Source organism: Molothrus aeneus, chromosome 12 (genome assembly GCF_037042795.1).
Source record: "Molothrus aeneus isolate 106 chromosome 12, BPBGC_Maene_1.0, whole genome shotgun sequence".
Taxonomy (NCBI): Eukaryota; Metazoa; Chordata; class Aves; order Passeriformes; family Icteridae; genus Molothrus; species Molothrus aeneus.
Window position 1 is genome coordinate 1,952,417 of NC_089657.1, and position 13,130 is coordinate 1,965,546.

General features: G+C 46.1%; 1 protein-coding gene across 2 annotated transcripts in view; it reads right to left on the reverse strand.

Annotated features, from left to right (window-relative positions):
- The window catches only part of LOC136561499 (contactin-4), a 273,024-nt gene that overhangs the window by 20,157 nt on the left and 239,737 nt on the right, over nt 1-13,130 (reverse strand). The window lies entirely within an intron of this gene.

The window sequence follows — 13,130 nt, forward strand, 5'->3', positions numbered from 1 at the left end:
TGGGGGATGTGGTTTCTATGAGCAACCAAAGAATCAAAGTCCAATACATGAAAATACTCAAATTTGCTCTATTTTTTTTTTCTTTCTGTTTGTGATTGAAATACTTATCCAGGACCATAAAGCCAAAGGTCTCTGAGACCTGACTGGTGAAACTTCTTGGAGCTTTGAGTGCTCTGTCATCAGAGAGAGGAAAGAGGAAAAGCGTGCAGGAGAGAGGGAAATACACCTCTGAATTAAAGAGATTAAAACCCAGTGAATGACTGAACACAGAGAGGAATTAGCAGAGCAAATTACAGCTGAATTGACTGAGTACTTCATGGGGCATGGCCAAAATTGAGATGAAAAAGAAATGGGGAAAAGGTTAAGTATTTACAGTATCTGGCCTTTAAAATATCCCACCTGTGAGCTGTGATGAGTCACACAGATGCTTTCAGGAACAGGCACTTGGCTTTTATGCCAATTTATCCCTTTTTTCCCTGCAATCAGCTATTACACACATTCTTAACAGAAGATTCTGCAGCATTTCCACCCTCTGGTGTGTACTATGGCAGTTCAGCCTATAAAATATAATCCTATTAAAAGCAGACACTATCAGTTTTGAAAAGGGACTTTAGGCCTGGGACTAAAGTCACTTAGCTCCGATTTTAGAAACATTTGTGATTAGTGATTAGAGCTTTCCATGGCATCAGGCAGCGCTGATGTCTGCAGTGAGCCATGGCCCTGTGTTCAGCAGGGATTAGGGAAGGCAGGGATGGAACATCTGACCTTTCCTGGGAGAGCACACACTCAGTTCAGCAGCACGCTGGGCTGAGCTGGGCCTTGAGGACATGCTCAGATTGCTCTGCTGGAGGAGGATCCTTACCTTGTTTGGCTGAAATCTCCCCCCAGCAGTGTGGGGACATGGGATTATTTTAGATTTTAGCTGGGAGCCTGAGCCCCTTGGTCAGGAATTTCCTGTGAGGAGGGAAAGTTGTCGTAAGAGGAGACGTTGGCTGTGGCTGCCTGTGATCTGTCCCTTCCAAGAGCAGCAGTTTCCTCCTCAGCTCCACTGAAGAGCTTCCCACAGGTGGAAAACTCTCCAAGGCTGATGGCAGAGGCTCCCTGGCAGGATTGGGTGCCCCCAGTGCCCAGAAGGGATGGGCAGCCAGTCAGGGGATTGCATTCTGCACACCCCACCTGCATTTCTGGGTGGCTGGATAATAAATGAAGGTTGTTTAAATCTGAAAACACATTGAGAACAGAACTGCAAAGGGGGAGATGCTGGGGAGGAACGTGCCATTAGAGCAAATTCAAAGACAAAACATCTGAAAATACATCCACTCCAGTGAGAGTGCAGGGAGCGAGGAGAGGCCCCAGCACTCCACTTTAACCTCCATTCTACCCAGTGCAATGCAATCTGATCAAATCAAGCTCTCTCCATACAATTGTCACAAAGCAAATCACATGTAATGGGCTCTGGAGATGACAATCAAATCTGTCACTCAGGCAAATTTGTTCTTGCTCTTTGCAGCAGGATGCAACAGAGCCTGATTACACCAGGAACCTCAAACATCCTCCTGCAGCTCTGCAGACTAAAATAAAACCCACTCCACTCCAGAGCTGCCTCCAGTGAGAGCTCTGTGTGTGACAAATGACCCAGGTGCTGGTGACAATCCTTGTGGATAACCTGGGGAATTCAAGGTGTCACCTTTTGTGGGCCATTGATTGGGACGAGCTGATATCTGTCTTTTCAAGTGTGGAATAATCTACTGTCATTGCAGAAATGATGAGCAGCTCACAGAGAAGGTTAATCAGATACAGCAGAAATCACAGCTAATCTGAGATAAATTGCAAGTCACTCGGGGATCAGTCACTGCTCTCCTTGTACCACAAACCAGGGGAATTGTGCAGGTGGAATTCCCTGGAGCCCATGGACACGGTGCCCAACAACATTTTGCCCCTTGGAACATCTCACCCTCTGGAGTTGGCTCTTTTATGGTGTTTTTACGGGGTTTTAATAGTGATGATCATAAATCAAAAATTTCAGGAGGCAGCAGAGCAGCAAAAATACAACCTGCAGGCACTCAAAGTGCAGAATCACAGAGTGGCTGCCACAGTCCTTGCATTCCATTCCACATGAATTCCGTGCCTCTTACCCACCCTCCTCCCCAGCACCAAGATGTTTGGAATTAGCTGCTGTGCCAGAATAAATCCCAAATTGAGAGTCATTAGGAGCAGATGCCTCTTGAGATGTCAAACTTAGGGAGCAGCCAGAAAATCCCTGGCTGGACTTTCCAGCTCCCCAGTGAATGATCTCCAGCTTAACCATCCTTAATGTCACCCAGATCAAGGCTTGGCTATGTCATCCCTGCCTTGGGATAAGCCAGGCTTGGTGTCCAGGACATTCATCTTCCCACCTGCCATTGTGGAAAGGGAGCTGGAGGGGAGCACCTGAAAACAGGGCAAGTTTTGCTATTTTTCTACTCTTTTTCTTTTTACTATTCCCTTTTAACTCCTGGCAAATACACATTATCAGAAAGTACCTACGAGTTACAGTCAAACACAGCACCACAGCTGCAAAGCTCAGGATGTTCCAAGGAGCTGGGCCAGGCACAGAAAGCAGAAGCAGGGGGTGATTTTAGCTGTGATCCCACAGGGAATGTGCCCCTGCTCCCATGGGGGGCACAGCACAGTTCAAACACCAGCCTGAACACTGGGACCTGGAGCCACAGCCAGATGGGAGCAATTGAGCTCAACAATTCCATCAAAAAGAGGATTAGATAAGCAAAAGAGGAGGAAGAGTGCCAAATGAAGAGGAAGGTTGCTCCAGTGTGGGCACAGACTTGGAGTAATTGGGAATAAAATGAGTTTTCCTCCTCACTTTCTGTCTGACCTTGAGCAAGTCATTAAAAGTCTCTGCTGCCTTATTTGCCCAGCCTATAAAATGGATCAGGCCTTCATTAGGAACTGTTTTGTCTCCCTGTACACAGTGCACAGCAGATATTTTTATTTAAGATGAACTTTTCCTTGCTCACAGCAGCCTGAGCGAGCCTGACACCCAAACACCTATTAGAGAACAAACCCCATGGCAGGGAGAGCAGAACCAACCAAACAAACACTGAGACAGAATTCCCTGGGCCAAGCAGGTCTCGTTTGTTTCCTGGTGAAGATGAGATTGGCTCAGGATGCCCTGTGCTCCCTCCTAAGGAAGTGAATCATTCTAATTAGTGGCACAGAGAGAAGACAACCCTCCCTTTGTGGGGGCTGTGCTCCTGCTTTGCTGCCTGCTGCTGATGGCAGGGGCAGGGGGAGGCAGGATCACAGGTGAGATGAAAATAACAACCCCCAAGACCATTCCTCATTAGAAGTGGCTCCAAATCCTCAGCACCTCCTCTGCTGAATAAATCTCCCCCACAGAGCATCATTAAAAAGTGTCCCTGACATTTCTGCTGCTCTGTGGCATTTTGCCTCAAATTAGCCAGGAGTTTTTCTTATGTAAATAATTCCAAGGCCGGGACCAGGAGCCAGCCTGCAAAGACACACACGGGGAAGTGGAGGAGCAGCAGCTCCACCTCTGCTCTCAGCCTGGTTCCAGTGCTGGGCTCAGCCACGGTCTGGGGTTTTCTCCCAGACTCTTCCACTCGTGGCTCTCTGTCACAGACACATTCTATGGAAAATCCTTTAGGGTTAGGATCTTTGCTCCTGAGAAGCTGAGAGGCCTCAGAAACGAAATGTAACCAATGGTTATCTGCTGCTGTGGGATGCAACAGGTGCATCTGGGATTGGGCTCATGTGGTTGTTTCTAATTAATGGCCAATCACAGCCCAGCTGGCTCAAACTCTCTGGTCAGTCACAAGATTTTATCATCATTCTTTTCCTTTCCTATTCCTTTCAAGCCTTCTGATGAAATCCTTTCTTCTATTTTTTTAGTACAGTTTTAATATAGCATTTTCTTTTAATATAATATATATCATAAAATAACAAATCAGCCTTCTGAAACAGGGAGTCAGGATTCTCATCTCTTCCCCCATCCTGGGACCCCTGCAAACACCACCACAGCTCTCTCCTGCAGGGGATGATTTCATTGTCAACTGCTCAGTTTAGCTCACAGACTAATGGATTTTTACAGAGACTTTTTGCTGTGCCCCTAGGATGGGAACTGAAATTTTCACTGCTAAGATGCTGCTGATTTCCTAAATAAACTCTGTATTCACACATATCTATTCACAATGAACCTGGAAGAAAACACAGTGCTAAACCCTACAAATTGGATTGGTTCTTCGTGGCCCACTTAAAAACTTCAAATGAAAGCAAAATTCATATTCCAAGTGTGTGTGTGACTGACAGAGACAACCAACCCAAGCCATGGCGGGTCAGTTCAGTGATGAAATTCCACGAATTTCAGAGTCCACCTGCTTCTGAGTCAGAAACATTGGTATTTTGGGATTAGGACAAGAGACTCCTGTCTCCATGCGATCTCTGATGGGATTGCTCATTATCTTGCACTAAAAGAAAAAAGGAAAATCAGGTGGCAGGAATCGCTGATATTGAAGCACCTCCTCCCTGTCATTCAGCAGCGCTGCAGACACCCCCTGATCTGTCTGGGTGCCACCTGGCTCTATCAGCTTTTCTGCTGACAATAACTCTGGGTAAGCTGTTGGCAATCCAGGCTCAGCGAGAGCAACTCCCATCAGCTCAAATCCTCGCGTGTTTGGCTCTGCTGAGCTGCTCCCAAAAGCGCTCCTGAGAAAATGCCCAGCAGGGCTGGGATTTCCCCAAACACTGCCCCAGATTCCTGCCTGCAACACTCTCTCACCTCCTCCTCCTCCTCCTCCCACAGCAAATGTGCTCTCCAAACACTTCCTCTGTCTCTTTGATGTTAAAAACATCACCCTCGGGCCAGTCTGCTGTGAGTCAGTGATTTCGGGGATATAAAGTTCATTTGCTTTATTCTCCCATGCTGCTTCCTTCATCCCCACCTGAAGCAGAGCTCTCCAGTCACGTTTAGATGATCATCTCCCCCATCCCATCACAGTGAATTCCTGACAGCTGGGGAGAAGTGGCTCTGGGGACACCCTCCCCACTGCCACTGCAGCTAAAACAACCTCAGTTTTCTGTTTCACTGCTACAACAACCTCAGCTTTCTGTTTCACTGCTTCCCCTTTGAGTGTCACCCTGATTCACCCAGGCTTTGTGGAATTCCCATGGAACTCCTGCCTGGAAATTCATCCCACTGCATGCCTGGAGAGAAGGAGAAGCTCTCTGTGCCCTCCTCTGGCACAAAAACCAAATCCATCCCTTAGCACAGGCTCAGGAGGCAGGATCCCCTTCAGCAAGGAGGAGAGCACTAAGCACAGCTTAAAATGTTCAGTGCAACTGTCATGTTCCATTTTCTGCCCGCCAGAGGAGCTCCACAGAGGTAAAAGCTCAATGAGACAGACCTGAAATTCCTGGTGGGTCCCCTGCAGAGGCACACAAAGCTGCAGGAACTGAGCTGTGGGCCCTGATCTCTCAAATACCAGGGCTGGGCATAAAGAGAATATCCAGAGTTGGAAGGAATCTCCTTCCACTATCCCACTTCACTCCCAGCCCTGAACAACCTGGGCTTGGTCTTGATTTTGTCCAGCACAGGGATTCACATTATTTCAGATAATATAGCACATTTTTCATTCCCAGCCTATTCCTCTGTGTGGATGTTGAGGTGCTGCATTGCAGTTAAAATTGATTAAATACTGTAAATTCTGGCAAAAAAAGAAAAAGTAAAATGTAAATTCTGGCAAAATCAATCGAGTTCCAGGGATGGAGCATCCACAGCTTCTCTGGGCACCCTGTGCCAGGGCCTCACTGCAGAATAATTTGTTAATTATGATTTATGTCCAATCACACCCATAAACTCACTCACACACACTGCATTTACTCAGATTTAGATGTGATCTGTGGCTTTGTTTTAGCCACTCTGGGCTTTCATTTGTATTCAAAAACTGACAAATATTTTAACCTTTCTGAAATGCAGCGTGTTAAAATAAATTGTAGTGAGTTGATGAAAACTGTTAATTAGCCTGCTTTTGTCTCATTAAGAGTCTGTGTTTAACCCACAGGTCATCTCCTCTGCCAGCTGATGTGTGGATCTGCTCTTCAGTGATGAGCCAAACAACCCAGTCTTGTACTGACCATGGAGAACTCCTGAACCTCCTGCTTTTTTGGGAGAGCTCAGAAAAATTCCTGAAACAAAAGTGCTGAGCTTTTAAAGGCATTGTTCTTACCTTTTTCTTTTGCTGTAGTGGGAGATGTTGCAATAATGCTGACCCTGCAGTACATGGTGGGTTTAAGGTAAAAATACAGAACAAAAATGCTGTTTTTTTTCCCTCTACAAGTTATTCAGACATAATTGTTGAACTTTTCTAAAGATATATTTTTTCCCACTTTATGTGCTGAATCAGGTGTGTCTATAAGCATCAGCACTTGCTGTAGTGTTGATTCCATTATTTACCTGAGCAATTATCAGTTTTAAGAGCCTTGATGTGCCTGAAGGTCGGCTGGGGCTTGGGGGGAGAAAGGAGGAGGTGGTGAGAGGGGAGAATCTGTGGCATTCCCCAGACCCAGAGGTGCAACATTTCCAAGAGCTGCACCCCCTCCATCCCAGGCACGCGGTACCTGCAGCAGCTGCTCTGTGGGAATTGATCCATGTGAATTTCTGCTTTGAAAAACATCACTCCCATAAGGCTGGAGATTAGTCCAAAAGTGGCACCAGAGCAAGGCAGGAGATCTATGCTTTTTAATATCAAGCTCTTCACCAAGATGACTTTTATCATGTTAATGGCTAAATCACACTGATTGTGAAGGAGCCAAAATGAGGCAATTAGTAAGGGCTGTGACAGCCCCAGCAAACGAGCACGAGGTTTGCACTGGGAGCCAGATGGATATCTTCAATATATTTCTTATTGTCTGCTCGTGGTAATATGTTCAATTAAACTAAATCAGTACTACAGAAGAACCTCTGAATTGCCTGGAAAAAAAATTAATTGTCTGCTGCAAATTTAATGAAGCTTAACACTTGTGCTATGTTTACAAGTTTTATTTGTTATGAGCAGTAAGTGCTTACAAGAGGAAAAGAAACTCTGAACTGACTTCATTCAGCAGCCCTAAGAGCAGCCCACTGGTGTTTGATTTTATTACTGGATTGGATTTCATTTCCATCTCTCTCTCTGCCATTCACTGGTTTTGTCCTTAGCAGCTGACTGGGATTTTTTCTTTCCCCAGGAAGAACCTGAGAGCTCTCACTGTGCTGTTCATTCACAGTTCAATGTTTGGCCACAAACCTGTGATAGGAAATGTCCCCAAAGGGGCCATGGCTGCTCACTCTGACCCTCAGCAGCATCATCATCATCATCATCCTCAGGGTGTCACTGACCCTTCCCTGCTCACAGATCATGGCAGGTGTGGAATCACAGAACCCTGGGACACCCTGAGCTGAAGGGACCCAGAGGGATCACCCAGGGCAGCCCCTGACCTGCACAGACACCCCCAAATCCCACCCTGGGCATCCTGGGAGGGTGATCCCCAAATCCCACCCTGGGCATCCCTGGGAGGGTGATCCCCAAATCCCACCCTGGGCATCCTGGGAGGGTTATCCCCAAATCCCACCCTGGGCATCCCTGGGGGGGTTTTCCAAACCTTCCTGGAGCTCTGGGGCTGTGCCCATTCCCTGGGGAGCCTGGGCAGTGCCCAGCACCCTCTGGGGATGAACCTTTCCCTAAAATCCAACCTAAACCCCCCTGGCCCAGCTCCAGCCACTCCTGGGTCCTGTCCCTGTCCCAGAGCAGGATCAGTTGTGTTTGACAAGTTCACATTCAGGAAATCAGAAGCCAAACTTGCCTCTGAGCAGCCCAGGGAGGGGAGGCTCTGGGGAAAGCTCAAGGGCACAGGAGGCATCTGCTTCTCATTGTGCCACTTCTGTCACTTCAGGATAATCAAAGCCTTTTTTCTCCAGTTAGCTGTCAGAAAAACAGGGATGCTGACAGGATTCACAACAATTTCATCTTTCTTGGGGTGCTCTGGGGCTGCCCTGATCGCTCTGATGACCTCAGGTGCTCACCTGAACGGGGCTGGGAGGGAGATCAGACTTCACCTGTCCTAGGTGTAATAGGCTTGGGAAATCAGACTTTTCCTGTCCTAGGTGTAACAAGCTTGGGAAATCAGACTTTACCTGTCCTAGGTGTAACAAGCCTGGGAAATCAGACTTTACCTGTCCTAGGTGTAACAAGCCTGGGAAATCAGACTTTACCTGTCCTAGGTGTAACAAGCTTGGGAAATCAGACTTCACCTGTCCTAGGTGTAACAAGCCTGGGAAATCAGACTTTTCCTGTCCTAGGTGTAACAAGCTTGGGAAATCAGACTTCACCTGCCAGTGCTGACACTCAACCTGAGCCCCTCACACCTGCACAGGTGATGTGGGTCAGCACCACACACAGCAACCTGGGCTGCCTGGCAGCTGGGATGAGCAGGGAAGTTGCCTGAAAGTCTGAAATCCTTGCTCAAACCTTGAGTTCCAAGTGCCAGATGGAGCAGAGCTCCTTGCAGGCTGCCAGCACCCCGAGGTGGCTGCAGGATTCCAGCAGCTCAGATTCCAGCCCCAGCCTCTGCTGCAGGATTTCCCAGCCAGGGAAGAAGAATTCAAGAAGAAGTGAAGGAGATGCAGCAAAGTGCAGCTCAAGCACTGGGGCTGCCAGGGTTGAGGGAGGGAGGGGCAGGCACAGCTCTCTCATTTATAATCCTGCCTTCCACGCAGTGCTCTGGGTCATCATTTTACTTAAACCCAGCAAAAGAGCCTTAATTGTGTCCTGGAAATAATTGGTGTCAGTGGAAATAGCCCAATTAGAGAGGAGTATTTTCCTTTGCAATTTCACAGCCAAAGATTGTGGCTTTCCTTGTCAGCTGTGGAAATCAAACCTTCGCTGCTGGTTGTGACTCAGAAGTCAAGAAAGGTTCCTCCTAACTTAGGAATAAGTTTTATTTCTTAAACATGAGAATACATAACATGTTCTCATGAATAAATCAGAGCCTGCATAACTCCATGGCACTGCCTGAGCTTTTTTTGCCTGCAAATCCCTGATTTAGAGATTCTGGAGTAAAAGTTCATGCTCTAAATTGACTTTTCCTCCATGAAATTTAAAAAAAAAATGTCTTAGACCTGATAAGAAATATTCATTCATGGCTGAACTATGTATAAAAATTGTGTTCAGCAAATGCTAAAACAAAATTTAAGAATAAGAAAACTTCTTTTGATGGTTTCAGAGTTGAGTCTTTATCTTGGTTTTGACACCAGCTGAACACAAACCTCATGTGCTATCCAGAAAAATTATAGAAAGCCCAGAAAATATGGACAATTGTCTGGGATTATTCCTTCAAACTCTTCCTCTCTTTTTTAAATTATATTTTGAGCTTTCAACAGCAGGTATCACTTAACCCGGTCCCTTTTTTATGGCCTGAGGCATAACCAACATGAATTTAGGATTATGTTGAGCAATAAGGAGAGAAAAATAAAGAATTTGCATGACCTTAAACACTGCAGGAAGAAGGCAGAGCTCAGTGACAGAGGGGCCGCTCGTGCTGCAAAATGAGCAAAGCACTAAAACATGGATGGGTGGGATGGAAAATAAAAAAAAGCCTGCAGCAGCTTCCTGGGACAGCTCTTCCATGGGAGCAAAGGGGAAAAATCAGGGAGCTCTGGAGAGGGCTCCTGGGAATGTGGAGTGCTGAAACAGGTCAATAGATTTCAGTGGCTGCTGTAATTTTCCCTTGGTTCATGTTACAAAAGCCCCCCAGCATCTTAATGTGTGCTTCATTCTTCCTCCTGGGGAAAAAGTTAAAGCCTCACTCCAAGGAATTGCCATCCCAGTTACTCCAAAGTCACTTCAAACTCAACAGGGCTGAGAACAGCTGGTAAAATTCACAGTTACTGGAATTCACTGATTAAAAACCCCCAAAACCTAAACCTAAACCCCACAGACACGAGGCAAGCACGACACCAATTCCAAACAATGGATTTTCAATTCTGATCAAATGATGATGGAACAGAGACAGCCACGGGTGGCCAGAGGGGACCATCACATCCCTCTGCCACTTTCTGCAGAAGGCAAATGCTGTGTCCTAAAGGACTGCAACAAACACAGCAAGAACTCCAGGTTTAAAGGCAGCAACATCTGAAGTCTCTGAAAAGTTACTCGATAATGGGCCCAGAATTTACAGTATTTAATCAATTTTAACTGCAATGCAGCACTTGAACACTCACACAGAGGAAGAGGCTGGGAATGAAAAATGTGCTATTTTATATGAAATAATTTGAATCACTGTGCTGGACAAAATCAAGACCATCAGTCTATTCAAGCGTGAGGAAAAAATAACCTCCTGACATTATATTTGTGTTCTTTTCCTGCTGAAGTGCTACAGATTCCAGCCAGCAAAAGTTCTCTGCTTTTACTGCCTTGAGCCCTCCCGTGACAGCCCAAATGAGAGGAGCTCACAGCAGCAGGAAAATGTTAAAGGTGCATCATAATTAAAGAGGCAAATAAAGCCACTGGAAACTGCCCCTGTCAGGGATGCACCAACGGGACTGGAATTGCTGCACTCCCCAAGGGGAGCAGGCAGGCACCAACCCCACCAAGCAGTCAGAGATCAGTTTCAATTGAAATGTATTTAAATCTATGTCTTTATATATATATATTTATATATAGCTATGTCTTTAGATAGATATTTATATTTACATATATAATATTTATTTATATAGATCTATGTATTTAGATATATATTTATATTTACATATATATTTCTATTTATCTATAAAACTATGTATTTACATATTTATATTTATATATTTATTTATATTTACATATAAAACGATGTATTTATATATTTATATTTATTTATATTGATATATATAAAAATCTATGTCTTTAGATGGATTTCCAGCTGAGCCCACAAAAAGCAGATGTTTGGGAAGGGGTGCCAGCACTGGGACCAGGAGCTACTCACCTCCAGTCCCCAAAGCAAGAAGTTCTTTTTATTTTTGCTGAAGTAAAAGCCATTTATTGAGTCTGCTGGGAGCACATCCTGCATGCCAGGGACCTTCTCATCCCATGAGAGGAGCACACGGGGCTCAGCTGCTCCCCTGATTTTTATGAACCCAGCTGGGTTGGGATGGGGCTCCCACCCAGCCCTGCTGCAGCCTCTCCTGCTGCTCCCCACATCCCCAGCCTTTATTGCAGCAGCTCCCTGCTCCTCTCCCAGCCTGCTGATCTCCCTGCATTAAACACAAATGAACTCCTATTGTACAGCCTCTGCCTGTTTGCTCTGCTTGTCATTTAATCCCCCTGGTACTCAGGCAGCCTCTCATCTTTCTGTGTGTTGCAAGAATGGAACATTTAGCCTCAAGTACAGGAAAAAATTGAGGGAACAAGATGGAAAATTAATATTTCTATAATACATGGAAACACACACCATGTTTTACAGCGCTCTGAACACTGCCTGGGAAGGAGCTGCTTCTCCAGCCTTACAAACTCAATCCTGCTGTTTAATTTAAAGGTCAAACTGTACAAGCAACTTTCTAAGATTTCAGGTCTTGGAGGCCAAGAGGTTCTCATTTAGCACCAGCCAACAGAACAAACCCAAAGCACAAGAACACTGGTCTAGAAAACCACTGGGGTTCACCCAGCCTGACAACAGAATGTTAATGCCCAGCCCTATGGGCACCTGTCAGGATTTGATATTTTTTAAACTGTCTACTCATGCATAAAATGAATATTTATTCATCCCTCTCTGGTTGTTTGCCAGGGAGTTATTTTAAGCTCCTTGCTTCTGGTGTAACATATTCCTCTCCCACTCCCATCCTTGCCTACACTGTCTCTGACACTGTAAGCATCTCTCCCTGAGAAAGGAAATTAAAAAAAAAAAAAAGGATAGCCTGCAATATTAATGGAGGAACACAGGAAGGTTAGAAAAAATGTCTTGGCCTTCACAATTTTTTACTCAATGACATAAGAGGAGTTAGAAAAGAATGCAAGCATACCTTAAGGTCAAGAACCACACCAGCTGTTAAATTAGTCTTTTTGTACACCACAAAACTGAGTTAAAATAAGGAATTCACTCATATTTCTGTCCAAACTCACACGTGTTTTACTTAGGGCAGAGAGACTCAAGCATTTCACTCTATAATACAATATTTTACACAGTTCATTTGGAGTTCAGAATAGTTTCTGCTCTTTTATACTTTTTATGGGCCAGATTTCGAAATTGCATTTCTCAGTTTGCTGTTAATACCCACATCTCAGGCTGGAGAGTTTATTCTGTGCTTCGTGCACATGTGTCACTGCCATTAATGCAAATGGAATGGAGTCAAAACAGAGCACCGAGGGGGAAAAAGCCCTCACTAATCCTTTATCACCTCTGTGGGAAGAAAAGTGATTTGTGGAGCCCAGAAAGGCAGAGATCAGGTACAGCAATGCTGAGGTTGTCCTGGGAGCTGCAGGATATTCCTTGAGCACTGGGAGGGAGGGAGGGAGGAGAAGCTACAAAACCATGGAATAACAGAACCTGGTCACTGCTGCCTCCAGCAATTGGCTTTTTTATGGTGGGAGAAGCAATCCCTGAACTGCAGCTCCTGATTTTCCCCCTGGGGTCTTGCAGCAGGTGGGAAACCAGGACAGCCCCAGCTGTGGGCAAGCTGGAGCTGGGCAGCTGGAACCCCACCTTGCTGCTGTCCCTAGGGAACTGGGGTGGGGATTTGGGGCTGGAATCCCACCCTGGGGAAGGGACTGGGGCTGGAACCCCACCTTGCTGCTGTCCCTAGGGAACTGGGGAGGGGATTTGGGGCTGGAACCCCACCCTGGGGAAGGGACTGGGGCTGGAACCCCACCCTGCTGCTGTCCCTGGGGAGGGGGACTGGGGCTGGATTTACCATTTTGCTCCCCAGTTTTGCTCTGGGACTGACAGAGGCTGATCACAGGATGCCCAGGGAATGGCCCTGGGTCCCTGGAGGTGTTCAAGGACAGGTTGGACACTGGGGCTTGGAGCACCCTGGGGCAGTGGAAGGTGTCCCTGCCATGGCAGGGGGTGGGACAGGATGGGTTTTAAGGTCCCTTCCATAATTTTGATGA